The sequence below is a fragment of the Triturus cristatus genome, chromosome 10 (assembly GCF_964204655.1).
Source record: "Triturus cristatus chromosome 10, aTriCri1.1, whole genome shotgun sequence".
Classification (NCBI taxonomy): Eukaryota; Metazoa; Chordata; class Amphibia; order Caudata; family Salamandridae; genus Triturus; species Triturus cristatus.
Genome location: NC_140593.1, coordinates 288,499,980 through 288,520,135, shown reverse-complemented (window position 1 = coordinate 288,520,135; position 20,156 = coordinate 288,499,980).

Below are 20,156 nucleotides of genomic sequence, written 5' to 3'. Positions count from 1 at the left end.
CAGTAGGAAGTGGTAGTAAAAGTCACAGTGTAGGTGGACAGGGTCACATATTTTCAAGCACCCCCTCAAGTTCATCTGGTGTTGAAAGTGGCACATCCAGCAGTGCCAGAAAGTTCTCCTCCCCAGTTTGGGACTTCTTTTCTGTTAGCGCCAAGGAGGAGAACGTTGCTATATGCTCAATTTGTCGGCAAGGTGTTCGGCGTGGTAAGCTTGGTACAAACTATGGTACCGGAGGACAAGCAAGTCATCTCAGAATACACCACACTATTGTGTGGGAGGATCACCTACTTAAGTTAAAAGAAATTAGAAAAACTAAACCCATTGAAGTTGCTCAGGATTCAGAATCAGGGAGCGATATTATTGTGGTGGCAGGTGAAGAACAGGGAGGCATTTCTAGCCCTGTCTCCAGTAGTGCAGTCACTGCAGTGGTAACGCACACATCCTCCTCAGTAACATCAGAGTGGCACCGCAGTAAGAGCCATACTCAGAGTGTGGGTGAGACACCAAGGCGACCGGCGAGCACCTCAATGAGACAATCTGTGTCGTTGAGCCTTAGTGGGTTAATGAAAACAGCACCACTAAGGAAAGTAAGCCAGCCTACCATTGAGAGCATGTTTAGGTTGGAGGGGCAGTTCCAACGCAACCACCCAACGGCACGATTGTACAATGCGAAGCTGGCTAAAATGTTAGCGCTGGACCTTCTTCCTTTTTCATTTGTGGAAGGGGTGGGTTTCCTTGAATTTTTGTATGCCATCTGCCGGTCCTATTTCGCAAGAATTGCTGTTCCGGCACTACATCATGATGTGCTGGAATTGGTTGGACAAGCTTTGGAGAAGAGTGCTGTGCACAATATCCACCTGACAACAGACATGTGGAGCAGTAGCCAAGCCACAGATTACATGTGCATCACTGCACACTGGATCTCTTTTGTGGGGGTTAGAGATAAACTATCTGCACGAGGTGTTGTTGACACAGCTGCGATTTTTGAAGGTACTCGAAACATGCAACTGTAGCCATGTTCGCCATGGAGAAATCTCATACGGCTGAAAACATTTTATAGAAGAGTTTCACACCAAGGTTTTGGAATGGCTGCGGCCCAGAGGGCTTGGTATTGGTTTTGTTGCCACAGACAATGGCAGTAATGTACTTAAGGCCATGGAACTTGGTTCCTATTTCAGGGTTCCGTGTTTGGCACACTGCATAAACATTATAGTGCAAGACTTTCTGAAAAAAGAACCCATAGTCAGCAATTTACTGGCCATCTGCCGAAGAATATGCACTAATTTCAGCCATTCTTTTAAAGCTCGGAAGCAGCTGAGGATCATCCAACGTGAATTTAGGATGCCAGTCAAGGCACTCATCCAGGAGGTGGCAACACGTTGGAACTCAACGTATTACATGCTTGATCGTCTGTACGAACAGCACAGGTCCCTCCATGAATATGTCTGGCACAGAAGCAGTGATGCTAGTGTTAAAGGCATGACCCTTCAGAGGGAGCAATGGAGCCTAATTAAATGCCTGACTGAGATGCTTTCTCCTTTTGAGGTCTTCACACGTGAAGTCAGCAAGGAGGACTGTACAATGGGCCAAGCTATCCCATTGTTGCAAATGCTAGAGCATGAGCTGAATAATGTGTCTGAATCCTACAAAGGTGTAGAGGACAGAAGGCAAGCCCATGACTTGGTAGAGAGCTTATCCAGGCGCTTATCTGAAAATGTAAGGATACAAAATAAAATTTTGTCACAAGAACATTACATTTGTGCCACTATTCTGGATCCACGTGCAAAATTAGGACTATTCCTTGCTTTTTCTGACAATGATGTTGCCCGCTACAAAAGTTGTATAGCTGAAGCAGCCATTAAGTTTGAAAACGAAAGGCTGCTAATTAAAAGCCCGCCACATCAACCCACAGCAAGTACTGATACTGAAGCAGGCCATGCAGAATCAAGTGCAACTTCGTCGGCTGAGGGCAGTGCGGTTGGCTCACAATCACAACACTCACCATCACTATCGACTACAGAAACAAAAACTGTATCATTAGGCCGAGTACAATCATCATCATTACAGGATTGGTATGTAAAGATGGGCTATTGTAAGCACAGTGCTGATGCACAGAAAAAACAGCACAAAAGCTTACCATCAGCAACCCTGAACATTGAGCGGATGGTCCAGGCCTATCTGGACGACCCAACAGAGGTGTACGTTGATCAAAACCCATTGCAGTATTGGTATAGGAAAAGGTCTGAATGGCCACAGCTCAGCAGGCTGGCGATAAGCTATCTGGCTTGCCCTGTCGCAAGTGTCTCTTCCGAACGTGTTTTCAGTGCTGCTGGTTCCATTGTAACATTGAGAAGGACCAGTCTATCTCCAAAAAACGTGGAGAGGTTAACAATGATCAAAATGAATCAGCACTTCATACCACCGAATTACACAATGCATGAATCAACAGAGGAAGATGAGGACAGCGGCTCAGGTGACGGAAGTATTGTGTCAGATAATTACCTACTACTGGAAGAACCCCCAGAGTTTGAGGACGAGCTATACTTCCCTGACAATTAGGCTCGCACTTACTGTCTTCCTCCCTTTTTTCCCCCTTTGTTTATGTGTCTGTCGTTCCGGTTATAAACTTGTGAATCGCCACAAATCCATTATCACTGTCTTCTACTCTTCTAATTTAATATACAAGTTTCAGGTGTCTGCCATTTGACAGTACAGTCCTCCGAATCCAGCTCCTCCGCTCGATCATACTGAATCTCCTGCTCAATTCCATTTCCCTCATGAATGATGATTGGATGATGGTAACAACAAATTCAAACTTTCCTCGTCCTCCCAAAACAAGTGGACCATGAATCAGATGACTACTATAGCTATCCTCCTTTCAGAGCAGAGAGAGGCTGGCCATGAACTGAAAATAAGATGGAACAGGTAATGATTGATGCCATGCATTTGACGCAGAGTCCCAGACTGAATGATTTAGATTTTTTTGTGTTTGTTGCGCATGAATTTATGTAATTGTGCACTGCCACTAATCAACTTTCTATAGAACACACTAATTTTCCCCTTCTTGCAAATAAGAAATGTGTACTTCTCCTGCATCTTGGTGATACATTGCTTTTAATTCAATACAGGAAGGGGACTCACTCAATCTGCGCAATGCAAATGACTATGACACAACAGCACCGTCCATGATGATGATGGCGAAATAGATGGCCCGTTAACAAGATGAGATGGAACAGGTAATGATTGATGCCATGCATTGGCCGCAGAATCGCAGACTGAATGATGTAGATTTTGTTGTGTTTGTTGCGCATGAATTTATGTAATTGTGCACTGCCACTAATCAACTTTCTACAGAACACACTAATTTTCCCCTTCTTGCAAATAAGAAATGTGTACTTCTCCTGCATCTTGGTGATACATTGCTTTTAATTCAATACAGGAAGGGGACTCACTCAATCTGCGCAATGCAAATGACTGTGACACAACAGCACCGTCCATGATGATGATGGCGAAATAGACGGCCCGTTAACAAGATGAGATGGAACAGGTAATGATTGATGCCATGCATTGGCCGCAGAATCGCAGACTGAATGATGTAGATTTTGTTGTGTTTGTTGCGCATGAATTTATGTAATTGTGCACTGCCACTAATCAACTTTCTACAGAACACACTAATTTTCCCCTTCTTGCAAATAAGAAATGTGTACTTCTCCTGCATCTTGGTGATACATTGCTTTTAATTCAATACAGGAAGGGGACTCACTCAATCTGCGCAATGCAAATGACTGTGACACAACAGCACCATCCATGATGATGATGGCGAAATAGACGGCCCGTTAACAAGATGAGATGGAACAGGTAATGATTGATGCCATGCATTGGCCGCAGAATCGCAGACTAAATGATGTAGATTTTGTTGTGTTTGTTGCGCATGAATTTATGTAATTGTGCACTGCCACTAATCAACTTTATACAGAACACACTAATTTTCCCCTTCTTGCAAATAAGAAATGTGTACTTCTCCTGCATCTTGGTGATACATTGCTTTTAATTCAATACAGGAAGGGGACTCACTCAATCTGCGCAATGCAAATGACTGTGACACAACAGCACCGTCCATGATGATGATGGCGAAATAGACGGCCCGTTAACAAGATGAGATGGAACAGGTAATGATTGATGCCATGCATTGGCCGCAGAATCGTAGACTGAATGATGTAGATTTTGTTGTGTTTGTTGCGCATGAATTTATGTAATTGTGCACTGCCACTAATCAACTTTCTACAGAACACACTAATTTTCCCCTTCTTGCAACTAAGAAATGTGGACTTCTCCTGCATCTTGGTGATACATTGCTTTTAATTCAATACAGGAAGGGGACTCACTCAATCTGTGCAATGCATATGACTGTGACACAAACATATCCATGAACTTGAGGCACATGCTGCATAGGTAATACTGAAAACATGCCCACCATGACTGGCTCACTGCACCTTGAGTGTATGTGCAGACACAGGAAGCACTTACATCTCTTAGTCTGGGTGAAATACACATGGGCTGGATAAATGCAAGATTGGACACAAAATACCCAAGGTGCGCCTGTCCAAATAATCATGTACAAATGGTCATCATCAGATGATTGTAACAAGACACACAGGCACTGGCCACCGTGAGTATGAACAAGGAAAATCAGGTCAGGCTGTACAGTGGACACTTGTACTATATTTCACGTCAATATACATGGTGCCAGGGGACAATGGCACAGAGCACAACCTATGCTGTAGACACTGAGAGTGTCCACATTTTGTGATGACACACATGACACCTAGGAAAATATGCCCCAGGGGACAGTAGTGGCCACACAACTCCATGGTCCTGAATGGGAATGACTGCAACACACGCCACCATCCCTGCACTATGCGTATCGCACACTCATGCACATCATGTCACAGGCCACAACATAGGACATGCGTGCTGTAAGGCATTACACTTGAGAGACTAACTCCCATGTCTGGACTCAGCATCAGTGCCAACTGACATGGAACCCACAAGTACTGAACTGGACAGGGCACAGGCAAGGTCCCAAAACCTGTTACACACCACCCCCACACATGATGCTACAGGCATAGTACACGTGGAGAAAGTGCCAGCCTACATAACCTTGTGACGGAGTGACTACACACAGACCAGGGAACACATTGCAAGGAGGGGAAGGGAGGCAGGAGTGCTCCGCTATACTGTGGGTAACAGGATCTGCACAGCACCTTTAAACCCTGGCAGTGTATCCATGCAACTGTGCGCTTACAAATGCTGGTGACACACAACAAACACACATGTACCTACCCCCTTCCTGCTGCTGCTTCTCCTGTAAGTGCCTGTCCAAGTCTGGAAATACCACCGCCAGCACACGCTTGTGGATGTGGGTCAGACGGCGGCGCCCACGGTTCTTATGGGTCTCAGGTGAATCCCCCAGCAGGACCCGTGCGATCCTCCGCGTCCAGCACCGGATATCCTGCCAGCGTTTCCTCACCTGGGCCAGGCGCCGCTTGCGACCGTCCGTCCTCCTCACGGACCTGACAGCGTTCATCCATATCTGCTTCTTGGCAGAGGCGCCTACCTGTGAGGATGAACAAGTGACACTACATCAATAAACCTGGCACATGTCACAGAAACACATATTAGAACAAATTTGCTGTTTACAACAAGGCATAGTATGCATCCAACGCATTGCACCTTTGTCATAGGGACATGATCCTCTGGGGAAGGGCAAAAGCAGTACGTGCCATTGAAAGTACACAGGTGGAATGAGGGCAACGACACAATCAATGATCCAGGCTCACACTGTGCATCACAAGCCACACCAGGATTATGTGCAGCACCTCTAAGCAGTCACATGCCACAGGCCACTGACGCTACCTCAGCAGAGTACTCAGACACACACAGGCACAGGACATTCACCTGCCATTGCCAAATGCAGTGACAAACCTCACTCTGCACATGTGCCACTAGACGGGGGGGCTCACAGATGTGGGGCTGGCTCTGCACGTCAGACACACAGCACAGCTCCCTGCTCACATCACATGGGCAGGGTATATCCATCCCTCATGCAGCCCGGGTGCCACACTCCACATATGCACCCACCCACATGACAGGGGACTTACACACACACCGATGTCCAGGGTACGAACACATCATGTGGACACTCTCAGCACAGGTACACAGAATTAACACACATCTGTGGGTACAGTCACCTGTCACACTGGGCTGACCACATAATAAAATGAGGACTGTAGAGGCTCCATTCCCAGGAGGACAAGACAGGCAGAATGTGGCATGCACCATGCAGTGATTGTCACAGTAAACACAATGCAAGTGAGGACGGCAGACATGCACCACAGCATGCACTGGCTGGGAGACATCAGGCATCCCCCCCCCCCCTGGGACCCCTCCTACAGTACATAGCATGTGTGTCACACCTGGACACAATGCCAGAAGTCACAGTCACAAACAAGGGACACAGTCTGTGCTAGTAGACTCTGCACTCACCTGATACCCTGGTCGCCCATACAGCAGTGGGTACTGTGGGAGGATCACATCCAGCAAAGCCAGGTTCTCCTCCAGGGTGAAAGGCTGTGCCCGCTCCACAGACCTTGACATGGTTCCAGGGAATCAGTAGCAGCAGCTGGGTCGTAGAATCCAAAGATGTGCAGGCAAGTGCTCCCTCATGGGATCTGGCTGGCTTATATCTGCCTTGCAGGCCTGTTTCATGCACAGGAGTACAGAGTGATTGGTCACTCACATTTGCATCCTATGTTTCCTCCAATCCCTTCAAACCTAGCACAGTCAGTGGGTTCTTATTGTGTTTTTTTCTTGAGCATGATGTCAACTCCAGAACCACATTGCAACAAAATAGATTCATTCAAACTGACTACTGCTGTGCACCTGCTGAAAAAAATTCAAACTTTAAACTTGGTCTCCATGACAACCAGCATGCATGTAGGCCTTTATACTTGTCCCTCATGTGTCCCCTATGTAATTTGGAGTTCCACACACAGGTACGGTGCGTACCGGGGCCCTAGGGCACCCCAAATGCATAGCAACGGCCCGTACAGGCGTGTGTACGGTCCGTATCACTATGGGTGTGCTCGCGTATGCGTACCCATAGTGATAGTGTGCGTACAGGCGTGTGTACGGTCAGTATCACTATGGGTGTGCTCGCGTATGCGTACCCATAGTGATAGTGAGCGTACAGGCGTGTGTACGGTCCGTATCACTATGGGTGTGCTCGGGTATGCGTACCCATAGTGATAGTGAGCGTACAGGCGTGTGTACGGTCCGTATCACTATGGGTGTGCTCGCGTATGCATACCCATAGTGATACGGACCCAGTCATAATTGTGACCTAGCATGTTGTCATCCTTACATGTGTCGAGTACATGCACATGCAAGTGGCTGTGCTTTTTGTGGCTGACTTCTTGTGTGTCTCTCATCCCCAGGTACTTGCGCATGCCGTCTGCTGGTTGCATTGTTGTGGCACTGCTATTCCTCATGGACACGTCATCGTGTGCTGACTCAGCGTTACAAGCACGGACAAGTTTGGAAGTCTCCTTAGGGTAAGTGATGCATCAGGGGTGTATTGGGTGTGGCAGTTGTTTACGATGTGTGCACACTGCCCCTGTCGATGTTTGGTTCCTCTGCAGACATGTCGCATCACCATGGGACACATGACATGCAGCTGGGTACACCTGAATAGATGGTCAGACTTGTTGACAGTCATCTGTGATGGGATAGTGGATTGTGATGATGGCATCAATGTGTGTAACACTGCCCTCGGACACATACGGTTTGCATTGGCTTGACATGGTGTGGGACTTCCACATCAGAGGATCAATGGTGTATGGCAGCCTCTCCGTGAGCAGCAGGGGGTGTTTAGCTGTTAGCCGACACTTGTGTGCCAGTTCCATGGCTATCACGCATTTGTGCTGCTGAAGGGGGGTTCCAGTGTTGGACCCACATGTTACTCCACATGACCTGTTTATGTGTACTCCGAGTTGCCTCTGCATTCCGGAATACATGAATAATAAAGGTGTCCCTATGCCTCCAAGGTGCCTATTCTCAGTCAATGCTGGTGTGTTGCCACGGTGCATCCGGCATGTCTGGCATGGTTTTCCGTGATAGTGGCTATGTGTCTATGTGTCGAGTAGCAAGATGCAAGCTGTTTGTGTGGGATTAGACTGTGTATTGTGCATGATGTCCATGACTGTGTGGGTTGTGACATGTGCCATCCCCATGCATCCAACGTTGGCCAGGCCACCATTCTCTGCATCCACCTGACTCAAGCTTGCAGGACATGGTTCTGCCACCTGTCCACACATACCTGGGTGCCCCACAGGACACTCCACATGATCCCTGACCTCTGCGCATGGCTGTGGCTGTACTCAATATGTCTGTCGGCACGGTTGTGCGGCCACCCCCTCAGCTGGTTGGGCCCATCACGGGTGTGTATGGTGCTCCATGTCTGTCTTGCCTAATACAATGTGACCCATGTGTGTCCTGTGTCAGACTCAGGCCCCAGGGTGTGGATGGTTGAAGTCAAATGAGAACTCAGGCATGGTTAGACTTTACAAGACACATGTAAGGTAATAATGCAAAATGTAGGCATCATCTCTTTATCGTGTAACTTTTTATTTTGGTTGGGGTACGTGGGGGGGGTATGACATGAGGGGCTTTCCGGGTGTGTGGAATTCAAAGTTCACTAGGGGAGTTGGTGTCCTTGCCATTGGAAATCCTCTGAGTCCATGCCACAGTCTTTGTCAACATTGGTCAGACAGTGACCAGCAAGTCCATGTGGCAGAGAATGTCTTTTGCTGCTGTGCTGCTGTTGGTCCAGTGGGCCAGGTGCCAGGCCAGGTGTCCTGGGAGATGGTGCTGTTGCGCTGACCCTCACGGTCTTTTCCGTGGACAACCCGCCCTCCTGCGGGGACCCTCAGAAGCAGGCCGTGACGATGTTTGGGATGCTCCGTTGGATGTCTCCTCCTCCTCCTCATCCCTCCCTGTGGGTGGTGATGTTCTACGCCTGGTGGCACAGGGAGGGTTGCCCATGTTGTCGGCTATCCGACGGAGTGAACGGTTAATTCCCGTGAGCACCGTCACGAGCTCAGCCTGTCTGTCCTCCATCCGCCCTTGGTGTCGCAGTAGACAGGCATGTTGCTCCGCATGTTGCTGGGCCTGCTGGGTCTTGATCTCCTCGAGGATGGACACAACCTGTGCCATGCCCGTGGTGTCCTGCCGGTATGTGTCCAGGATGTTTCTGACATGGGAATATACCGGTTCCGCAGCCAACTGGTCAGGCTCGCGCCTCCGCCGTCCTCCACTCCCACCACCCCTGCCCACTTGCACCTGGCCTGCCCTTGTGGGCACATCAGGTCTCCGGGACCCCTGAGGGGTGGCATTGGCGTTGTCGCCTGCCTCCTCCTGGGTGCCCGGTACACCGTGTCCCTCCTGGCCAGCCTGGCTGCATTGTGGTGGTGGGGCAGGGATCCTGGGTGTCTCCTGGGATGTGGCAGGAGTGGGGGTGGTGGTTGGCCCAGTTGTACCTGACGCAGGTGCTGCAGGTGGTTGGACACCAGAGGGGCCAGGTTGGTCGGGGTCGGGTTCGTCCACAGAGTGGTGAGAGTCGTCGCTGCCGGTGGGTCCGTCATCCCGCCGAGCCGGGTCCTGTGAGTCTTCCCCCCCAGTGTTGGGGGGTGATCCACGACGTTGACCTGTGTGTGAGAGAGACAATGTTAATTTTGTTCCATGCAACATCCATGTTTCATTCGTTTCTAAGTTGGCACATTTCCTCTGGGAATTTGGATATGTCTTGCATTCCACTCACAGTGCACTTGTGCATGGGTATGTCCCTTGGCCACAGCTTTTGTGACTTTACCTATGTGTGGCACAGTCTTACTTGCTGCATCAATTGTGACTGCAGTCAGCAGTGGAGTGAGCAGGTGTGGCGAGCCATGCATTGGCGCCTTCCGTGTTGCACTGTACGTGGGCACATGGAGTTGTTCCACACACTTATGTAATGCAGGTAGCTGGCGTTGTGCTCGTGCACAGGTTGAGACATGGCCCAGTGTTTTGCCATGGAGAAGAGGGGGGGTTCAGGCACTGGCCACCCTTGTCTACATGCACGCAGTCCACCTGCTGACGAGCAGACATTCCCACACCCCCCAAGGCTGAATTGGTCTCCCTGTGTGTCCCTTTCTCACTCCCTCTCTGTCCCCCTCTCCCTCCCTCTGTGTGTCAGCCTCCTCCCTCTGTCCGTCTCCCTGTGTCTCCCTCCCTCTCTCTCCCCTCTCCCTCCCTCTGTGTGTCACCCTCTGTCACCTCAGCCCAGCTTCCTAGGCACACACTTTTTGCAGATCTTTGAATGGCCCTTGGCTTGTTGATGTGAGTTTGTTTCTGATCTCCAGGCACCCATTGGGTGTAGTGTCTGTCTGCGCTGCTGCTGTGGTGGTGTGTGCTGCCACTCTTTCACAGTGTTGGCTGTTCATTAGCTGCTGTCATGTGCAAAAACGTGCCGTCACCCCCATGTGTTAATGCAAGGCGTCCGCCATTTGCTGGCAAGTCTTTCCTGTGTGGGGACACACTGTTTGTCTGGCTGTGACCTAGGCCATATGGGCAGAGGGCATTGTTGTCTGCTTCTGAGTTGCGCTATGTGATTTTTGGGGCCCACACTCCCGCCATCTGGCTTACTGTGTCTTGTGTTGGTGTTTTCTGTGGCCTGTGACTTTGCATTGTCCAGCTGGGTGCATGGGGCATGGTGGCACCAGTGGCATGTGCATGTTCATGGAATGTGGTTGAGTCATGCGATAGCTTGGGGTGGTTGCGTGCCTGATTGTGAGTTTGGTTGTGGATGACGTTCCCCCCATGTGAGGTGAGTTGTTTGTGTACTCACCCGGGTCTCGGAGTCCTTCTAATCCGTCCACTGACACCACCGGCAGTATGGCCATCACCCTCTCCTCCCAGGGATGGTAGTGTACGGGTCTGCAGGGCGGCCCTCCTCCAGTGACGTTGGCCTGGTTGTGGTCGTCGGTCATTTTGGCTCGGACCCTCCTCCGCAGATCGTACCACCTGGCTTGGCATTCATTCCTGATCCTTCTGGTGGCCGCAACAGCATTCACAGCATCGACAATCCTCTGCCACATGGCTGTTTTTTCGGAAATGCTGGTCTGTCTGACCAATGTTCCAAAGAGGTGTGGCTCGACTCTGAGGATTTCGTCGACAAGGACCTCCAACTCTCGGCTAGTGAACTTTGGATTCTTGTTAGTGGGCATGGTGAGGGGTGTGGGTGTGGATGGTGGGGGGGGTGTGGGTGTGGATGGTTGTGGGTGTGTGGGTGTGGTTGTTTGGGTGTGTGTGTGAATGTGATGAGGGGGTGTTTGTGAAGGTGTGTGTGTGAAGGTGTGCAAGTGTAAGGTGTAGTAAAGGTTCAAGTATGGTGCTGTAGGTTGTCTGTGGGGTCAGGCAGCAGTGAGTCTGTTGCAAAGGCTCATGGTTTGTGTCTGTGGGCCCTTTTTATTGGTCCATTGGTGGGTGTGGCTGTGTTTAAAGTTTGGGTGGGTGTGTTATAAGTAAGCCTGGGCGTTGAACTACGCTCCGTTCGCGGAGCTTGCGAAGTTTTGGTAACTTTGCGCTTCGCGTACAGCGCGAAGTTGCAGATTGCTACGCAATCTAGCGCGTAGCGTAGTAAATTTGCTTCCTCGCGCGCTCAATATTCATTCTCGCGCGCGCGGTAATGTCTTACCTTGATTCTGCGATCGCCAACTTGCTTTTCTGTCTGTTTGCGAGCGCCACGAGATTTGTACTATGGCTGCCCAAGCCCGCGAGAGTGTGCGCCCCTGAACACGTCATTGGTGCGCGCGAACTGACTTCCGGCGGCTGTTTTGGTAAGATCGCGATCCCGAACATGGAAAAACTGCAATCTGGCAAAGAATATCTCGCGAGCTTCATAAAACCTTCTCTAAAATGTTCATTTTGCTCAGAAAACTCCTCAGATTGTGATCTTGCTGTAGTCTTTGTGTAAGAAAGAGTCCTTTAATTTTTTTAACACTTTTTTTTCAAGAGGAAGGAAGTGCCCCTGACACTGCAACTTCCTGTTCCTGTCCAGCAGGCTCCTCCCACGTGCTTTGTGCATGTGTTGTTCACTTTCATTTGGATTTGGAGCTGGAAGGATCACTTTTTGTGTCTGTCTGCTGCATCACACCATTTTTTTGGATTTATTTGAGGAATTTTTGATTTGAGATTTAATTGACGACAAGTAAGTTGGAGAATTGGTGTGATTGTTTCATTGGGGCTTGTTTGTACCTACATTTTTCTGGGATTTTTATTGTTTTAAAAAATTATTGTTGTGGTGGGTGGCCTGTACTACTTTCAATATGGGCCTAGTTGTTTTTCTCTGCAATTTCAGCCAGTAGGGTACCCATAGGTCCATGTTTTGTGGTGTCTGTAGAATTTCTACATCATGTAGGGCATGGATGGCATAGGATTGAAATGCTAAACGTGGCTGTGGTGTATTTCACTGTTGGTGTGTGTGTGTGATTTACCTTTGTTGGATGTGTGTGCTTGTGGCCTAGTAGTCTTCCACTAGGCCCAGAGGTAGTCAGCCTCCAAGCTGTGGTGCGTGATTTTGAATGTACAGTTGGTGTTGTCTGGTGATTTTCCTTTACTCCACGGATGGCTTTGGATTTTGTTGCAAAAGGTGTGTTTGGGGTGCAATAGCATTTTTTGGGTGTGTGCTAAACAAATTGGGCTATTTTGGCCTGCATTTAAGGCAAGGGATTCAGCTCGCGAACTTTCGGTAACTCTGCACAGCGCGACAACGCGGACTTACAGTTTTCGTCATTTTTGCGCTTGCAATATGCGTGTTCGCGCACGCGAGAAAGCCTTTTTGTACAGTTCGCGATCCCGAACACGCAGCTTTTGCAATCTGGCAAACAATATCTCGCGAGCAACATAGACCCTTCTCGAAAACGCTTTTTTGTGCATTTCTGCACAAAAAACTCCTCAGGCTGTCATTGAGCTGTAGGTTTGGAGCAGGGAGAAGCTGTTATTTGTCTGGAAACCATTTTTATGAGAGGGATTAAGTTCCACAGACACTCCAACTTCCTCTTCCTGTCCTTTCCAATCACTTTCTTGTGTGTTATTGTGGTGGGGGGGCTGGGCATGTGTGTGGCGGCCATTTTGGGAAGGCATGCATTGTGCCTTTGCCATAGGCGTCCATTGACTGTCTCCCATTTCTTGTGGTTGTTGTGGGTGTGTGGCGGCCATTTTGTGAAGCCATCCAAGCAGTGTGCTTGCTTTTGCCATCCGGTTCCAAGCTTGTGGCCTAGTAGTCTTCCACTAGGCCCAGAGGTAGTCAGCCTCCAATCTGTGGTGCGTGATTTTACATGTACAGTTGGTGTTGTCTGGTGATTTTCCTTTACTCCATGGATGGCTTTGGATTTTGTTGCAAAAGGTGTGTTTGGGGTGCAATAGCATTTTTTGGGTGTGTGCTAAACAAATTGGGCTATTTTGGCCTGCATGTAAGGCAAGGGATTCAGCTCGCGAACGGCCATTTTAGGAAGGCATGCATTGTGCCTTTGCCATAGGCGTCCATTGACTGTCTCCCATTTCTTGTGGTTGTTGTGGGTGTGTGGCGGCCATTTTGTGAAGCCATCCAAGCAGTGTGCTTGCTTTTGCCATCCGGTTCCAAGCTTGTGGCCTAGTAGTCTTCCACTAGGCCCAGAGGTAGTCAGCCTCCAAGCTGTGGTGCGTGATTTTACATGTACAGTTGGTGTTGTCTGGTGATTTTCCTTTGCTCCATGGATGGCTTTGGATTTTGTTGCAAAAGGTGTGTTTGGGGTGCAATAGCATTTTTTGGGTGTGTGCTAAACAAATTGGGCTATTTTGGCCTGCATGTAAGGCAAGGGATTCAGCTCGCGAACTTTCGGTAACTCTGCACAGCGCGACAACGCGGACTTACAGTTTTCGTCATTTTTGCGCTCGCAATATGCGTGTTCGCGCACGCGAGAAAGCCTTTTTGTACAGTTCGCGATCCCGAACACGCAGCTTTTGCAATCTGGCAAACAATATCTCGCGAGCAACATAGACCCTTCTCGAAAACGCTTTTTTGTGCATTTCTGCACAAAAAACTCCTCAGGCTGTCATTGAGCTGTAGGTTTGGAGCAGGGAGAAGCTGTTATTTGACTGGAAAACATTTTTATGAGAGGGATTAAGTTCCACAGACACTACAACTTCCTCTTCCTGTCCTTTCCAATCACTTTTTGTGTGTTATTGTGGTGGGGGGGCTGAGCATGTGTGTGGCGGCCATTTTAGGAAGGCATGCATTGTGCCTTTGCCATAGGCGTCCATTGACTGTCTCCCATTTCTTGTGGTTGTTGTGGGTGTGTGGCGGCCATTTTGTGAAGCCATCCAAGCAGTGTGCTTGCTTTTGCCATCCGGTTCCAAGCTTGTGGCCTAGTAGTCTTCCACTAGGCCCAGAGGTAGTCAGCCTCCAAGCTGTGGTGCGTGATTTTACATGTACAGTTGGTGTTGTCTGGTGATTTTCCTTTACTCCATGGATGGCTTTGGATTTTGTTGCAAAAGGTGTGTTTGGGGTGCAATAGCATTTTTTGGGTGTGTGCTAAACAAATTGGGCTATTTTGGCCTGCATGTAAGGCAAGGGATTCAGCTCGCGAACGGCCATTTTAGGAAGGCATGCATTGTGCCTTTGCCATAGGCGTCCATTGACTGTCTCCCATTTCTTGTGGTTGTTGTGGGTGTGTGGCGGCCATTTTGTGAAGACATCCAAGCAGTGTGCTTGCTTTTGCCATCCGGTTCCAAGCTTGTGGCCTAGTAGTCTTCCACTAGGCCCAGAGGTAGTCAGCCTCCAAGCTGTGGTGCGTGATTTTACATGTACAGTTGGTGTTGTCTGGTGATTTTCCTTTGCTCCATGGATGGCTTTGGATTTTGTTGCAAAAGGTGTGTTTGGGGTGCAATAGCATTTTTTGGGTGTGTGCTAAACAAATTGGGCTATTTTGGCCTGCATGTAAGGCAAGGGATTCAGCTCGCGAACTTTCGGTAACTCTGCACAGCGCGACAACGCGGACTTACAGTTTTCGTCATTTTTGCGCTCGCAATATGCGTGTTCGCGCACGCGAGAAAGCCTTTTTGTACAGTTCGCGATCCCGAACACGCAGCTTTTGCAATCTGGCAAACAATATCTCGCGAGCAACATAGACCCTTCTCGAAAACGCTTTTTTGTGCATTTCTGCACAAAAAACTCCTCAGGCTGTCATTGAGCTGTAGGTTTGGAGCAGGGAGAAGCTGTTATTTGTCTGGAAAACATTTTTATGAGAGGGATTAAGTTCCACAGACACTACAACTTCCTCTTCCTGTCCTTTCCAATCACTTTTTGTGTGTTATTGTGGTGGGGGGGCTGAGCATGTGTGTGGCGGCCATTTTAGGAAGGCATGCATTGTGCCTTTGCCATAGGCGTCCATTGACTGTCTCCCATTTCTTGTGGTTGTTGTGGGTGTGTGGCGGCCATTTTGTGAAGCCATCCAAGCAGTGTGCTTGCTTTTGCCATCCGGTTCCAAGCTTGTGGCCTAGTAGTCTTCCACTAGGCCCAGAGGTAGTCAGCCTCCAAGCTGTGGTGCGTGATTTTACATGTACAGTTGGTGTTGTCTGGTGATTTTCCTTTACTCCATGGATGGCTTTGGATTTTGTTGCAAAAGGTGTGTTTGGGGTGCAATAGCATTTTTTGGGTGTGTGCTAAACAAATTGGGCTATTTTGGCCTGCATGTAAGGCAAGGGATTCAGCTCGCGAACTTTCGGTAACTCTACACAGCGCGACAACGCGGACTTACAGTTTTCGTCATTTTTGCGCTCGCAATATGCGTGTTCGCGCACGCGAGAAAGCCTTTTTGTACAGTTCGCGATCCCGAACACGCAGCTTTTGCAATCTGGCAAACAATATCTCGCGAGCAACATAGACCCTTCTCGAAAACGCTTTTTTGTGCATTTCTGCACAAAAAACTCCTCAGGCTGTCATTGAGCTGTAGGTTTGGAGCAGGGAGAAGCTGTTATTTGTCTGGAAAACATTTTTATGAGAGTGATTAAGTTCCACAGACACTACAACTTCCTCTTCCTGTCCTTTCCAATCACTTTTTGTGTGTTATTGTGGTGGGGGGGCTGGGCATGTGTGTGGCGGCCATTTTAGGAAGGCATGCATTGTGCCTTTGCCATAGGCGTCCAAACTTGTGGCCTAGTCGTACAGTAGGCCCAGGGGTACAACTCAGCAATCATCACGGCGGGTTTTTTTCCCTTGCTATTCTTCTTCCTAAGTGTACACTACACAGTACAAATACAAAAGGATCCCTGGCCTTGTCAGTCTCTTAATGGCTGGCTATACTGTTGATGTTGTTCACTGACTGCATGAAATTTAATAATTGTGATGACAACCCACGAGACACTAATAAATTATATATTATATTATGGATCTTTTGACTGATGTTCTTCTGGCTTTTTGCTTTTAGGTGCACAAAAGACAGAGGTGTGTCATCATCATCCACTGTTGTGGTGCCAGACCGACTTCCTGCTGCTGTAGTGTACACAACGTGACGTGTCAGTGACCTGACCAGGCATCTCTGCAACTTGTGCAACTGAGTGCTGTTTTGACATCTGTTGAAGATGCCCCCAAAGAAAGCAGGTAGCAGGTCCTCCGGTACCAAGAAAGTTGCCATGGAGAAGAAGGAACAGAAGAAGAAGGAAGTGTCACTTAAGTCTGGTGTGCCTCCCAAAACCTTTTTTGGTTCACCAAAAATGAGGCCTGCAGCAGCGGTGTCGGGGGGGCAAGCTGGGGGCAGCACCTCCACATCAGTGGGCCCAACCCACCAACCCATGCCCAAGCAGATGAGTGTGGAAGAGGTAGCCAGCCTTATGGTAGAAAGCAGTGATGCTGAGCCTGAACTAAACTTATCGCTATCTCAAAGTAGTACACAATCCACGCAGGAGGGAACATCATCAACACAGCAGATAAGTGGTCAACAGCCGCAGCTACCGCCCGCAATAGTAGCTGTTCCTCCTGAAGTAGGGGCAGTTCAGGAAATTGAGCCTCATGCAGAGGAAGAAGAGGAAGCCACTCCTTTAGAAGTTGCATTGGCTTTTAAATCCCCAGCAAGGAAAAGGAGGGTTAGTACATCAAGTTCTTCACCAAGCCCCCCTTCTGATGATCTAGATGTCACTTGGAAGCCACAAAGTGAGTCTGAGAGGGAAACACATCACAAGAGCAGGCATGGCAAAAGGAAGGTTCCAGAAAGCCTTACACTTATGGATGTTGATGTAGAAGAGCAGGTTGATGATGATGATGATGATGAGCCAGTCATCACAAACATCACTCCCGGGCCTGAGGAGATGGAGAGCAACATTTTTACATTATCCAAAATGGATGCGAGGGATGTAGCACGCATACCTCCAACACAGGTAACACCAACACGACCTCCAGCTTCCATATTTACATTAGCAAAGGGCCGGCAGCGTCCTACATCCAGCACAACAAGCACCACCTCAGCAGAAGTAGGTAGTGGTCCTGCACAGAGTCAAATTCAACACACACCCTCCAGTTCATCCGGCATTGGAAGTGGGAGTGGCACCTCCAGCAGGAGACAAAAGTTAAGCTCCCCAGTGTGGGACTACTTTACGGTTAGCCCAAAGGAGGAGAACATTGCTGTATGCTCCGTTTGTCATTCCTCTGTTAGCCGTGGAAAGCTTGGTACAAACTATGGTACCGGAGGCCAAATGACCCATCTGAAAAAACACCACGCAATCCAGTGGGAGGAGCACCTTAGGCTCATCAAAACTGGAACCATTGCTGTTGGGCATAAACGAGTAGAAAGTCCGCTCACGGTGGAACAGGAAGAAGAGGGAGACATTCTCTGTGCTAGTGGTAGACAAAGTAGCCCTGTCCCCAGCACTGCAGTGGTAACGCCCACATCCTCAGCCACATCTCATTGGCACAAGAGTAAGAGCCAGCCTGAGACACCAAGGAGTACAGCTGGGCCAAAAAGTGCGAAGTCGACCACAGGAAGGAATACCATGCAGCCTACCATTCTTAGCATGTTTAGTAGGCCGGAGGGGCAGTACGAACGCAATCACCCAATAGCACGTTTGTACAATGCTAAGCTGGCAAAAATGTTAGCACTGGACCTTCTCCCTTTTTCTTTTGTTGAAGGGGTGGGTTTTCTTGAGTTTGTGACCACCATCTGCCCAAAATGGAAAGTTCCCAGCCGCTACTATTTTGCAAGAGTTGCTGTTCCAGCACTACATCACGACGTGATGGAATTGCTTGGAAAAGCCTTAAAACAGAGTGCTGTTCAGAGTATACACCTGACAACAGACATGTGGACCAGTTGCCAAGCCACTGATTACATGTGCATCACTGCACACTGGGTCTCTTTTTCGGGTGTTAAAGATAAGATATCTGACGGCGTTGTTGACACCGCTGAGATTTTTAAAGACACTCGCAAACATGCAACTGTAGCCATGTTTGCAATGGAGAAATCTCATACTGCTGCTAACATTTTGGATGAGTTTAACAGCAAGGTGTCGGAGTGGCTGCGACCAAGAGGTCTTACCATTGGTTTTGTTGCCACGGACAATGGCAGTAATGTAGTTCGGGCCATGAAAGATGGTGGGTATTTCAGGGTGCCATGTTTGGCACACTGCATTAACATTGTTGTGCAAGACTTTCTGAAAAATGAAAGCAAAGTCAGCAGCTTACTGACCACCTGCAGAAGAATATGCACACATTTCAACCATTCTTTTAAAGCCCGGAAGGAGCTGAGGGTGATTCAACGTGAGCATAAAATGCCAGTCAAAGCACTCATCCAAGAGGTGCCAACACGTTGGAACTCAACGTATTACATGCTTGAGCGTCTGTTTGAGCAGTATATACCACTTAATGCTTATGTCATGAAAAGGTCAGGGGATCCTACAGTGAAAGGCATGAGAGTTGAGATGACCCAATGGGACCTTGTCAAAAGCCTGACAGAGATGCTACTTCCTTTTGAGGTCTTCACCCGTGAAGTGAGCCGGGAGGACTGTACTATGGGCCAAGCTATCCCATTGTTGTACATGCTAGAGCAACAGCTGAAGGATGTGGCAGAAATGTACGCAGATGTGGATGACAAAGTAGAAGCACATTCTTTGGCAGACACCTTATCCGCTCGCTTATCTCACAATACAAGGCTTCAAAATAACATTCTGTCAGATCCACATTACATTACTGCCTCAATTTTGGATCCACGTTAAAAATTATTGCTGCGCAGTAATGAAGTCATTCCTTTTTCAGAATTGAATGTTGCCCAGTACAAAACTTGGATAGCTAAGGAAGCCACTGAGTTTGAAAACGAAAGGATCTTCATTAAAGGCCCGCCCCTCCAGGTCAGAAAAAGTACTGCAGGGCACCCAGAACGAAGTTCTACTTCAGAAGCCAAGAGCAGTGCGTTTGCCTCCCAGCAGTCAACACTGCCAGCAGCAATAACATCAACAGCACCAACAGGATCATCAGGCACATTTCCAAAAACGGCAGGGGATTGGTTTCTACGGAAAGGGTATTGCACATCAATGACTGATGCAAAGGCAAAAGAGGCCCAGGAAATCGGAGCACCCCTGAACATTGAGCGGATGGTTCAGGCCTATCTAGATGACACAACAGAGGTCTACATGGAGCAAAGCCCATTGGTGTATTGGTATGGGAAAAGAAGCCAATGGCCAGTGCTCAGCAGGCTGGCGATAAAGTATGTGGCTTGCCCTGTTGCAAGTGTCTCTTCAGAGCGTGTTTTCAGTGCTGCTGGTGCCATTGTTACTGTCAAAAGGACCAGTCTCTCGCCCAAAAGTGTTGAGAGGTTAACCATGATCAAAATGAATCAACACTTTATACCACCAGAGTACAAAATACGTGAATCACAGGAGGAAGAGGAGAGTGACTTTGATGACATAAGTAGTGGATTGTTAGACGTACTGCTGTCCGAACCACCAGAGTTTGAGGACGAGCTCCTCTTCCCTGACAACTAGGCTTTCAAATTGTTCTCCCTTCCTTTATTTGTGTGTGACTGTGTGTATCTGTTTTT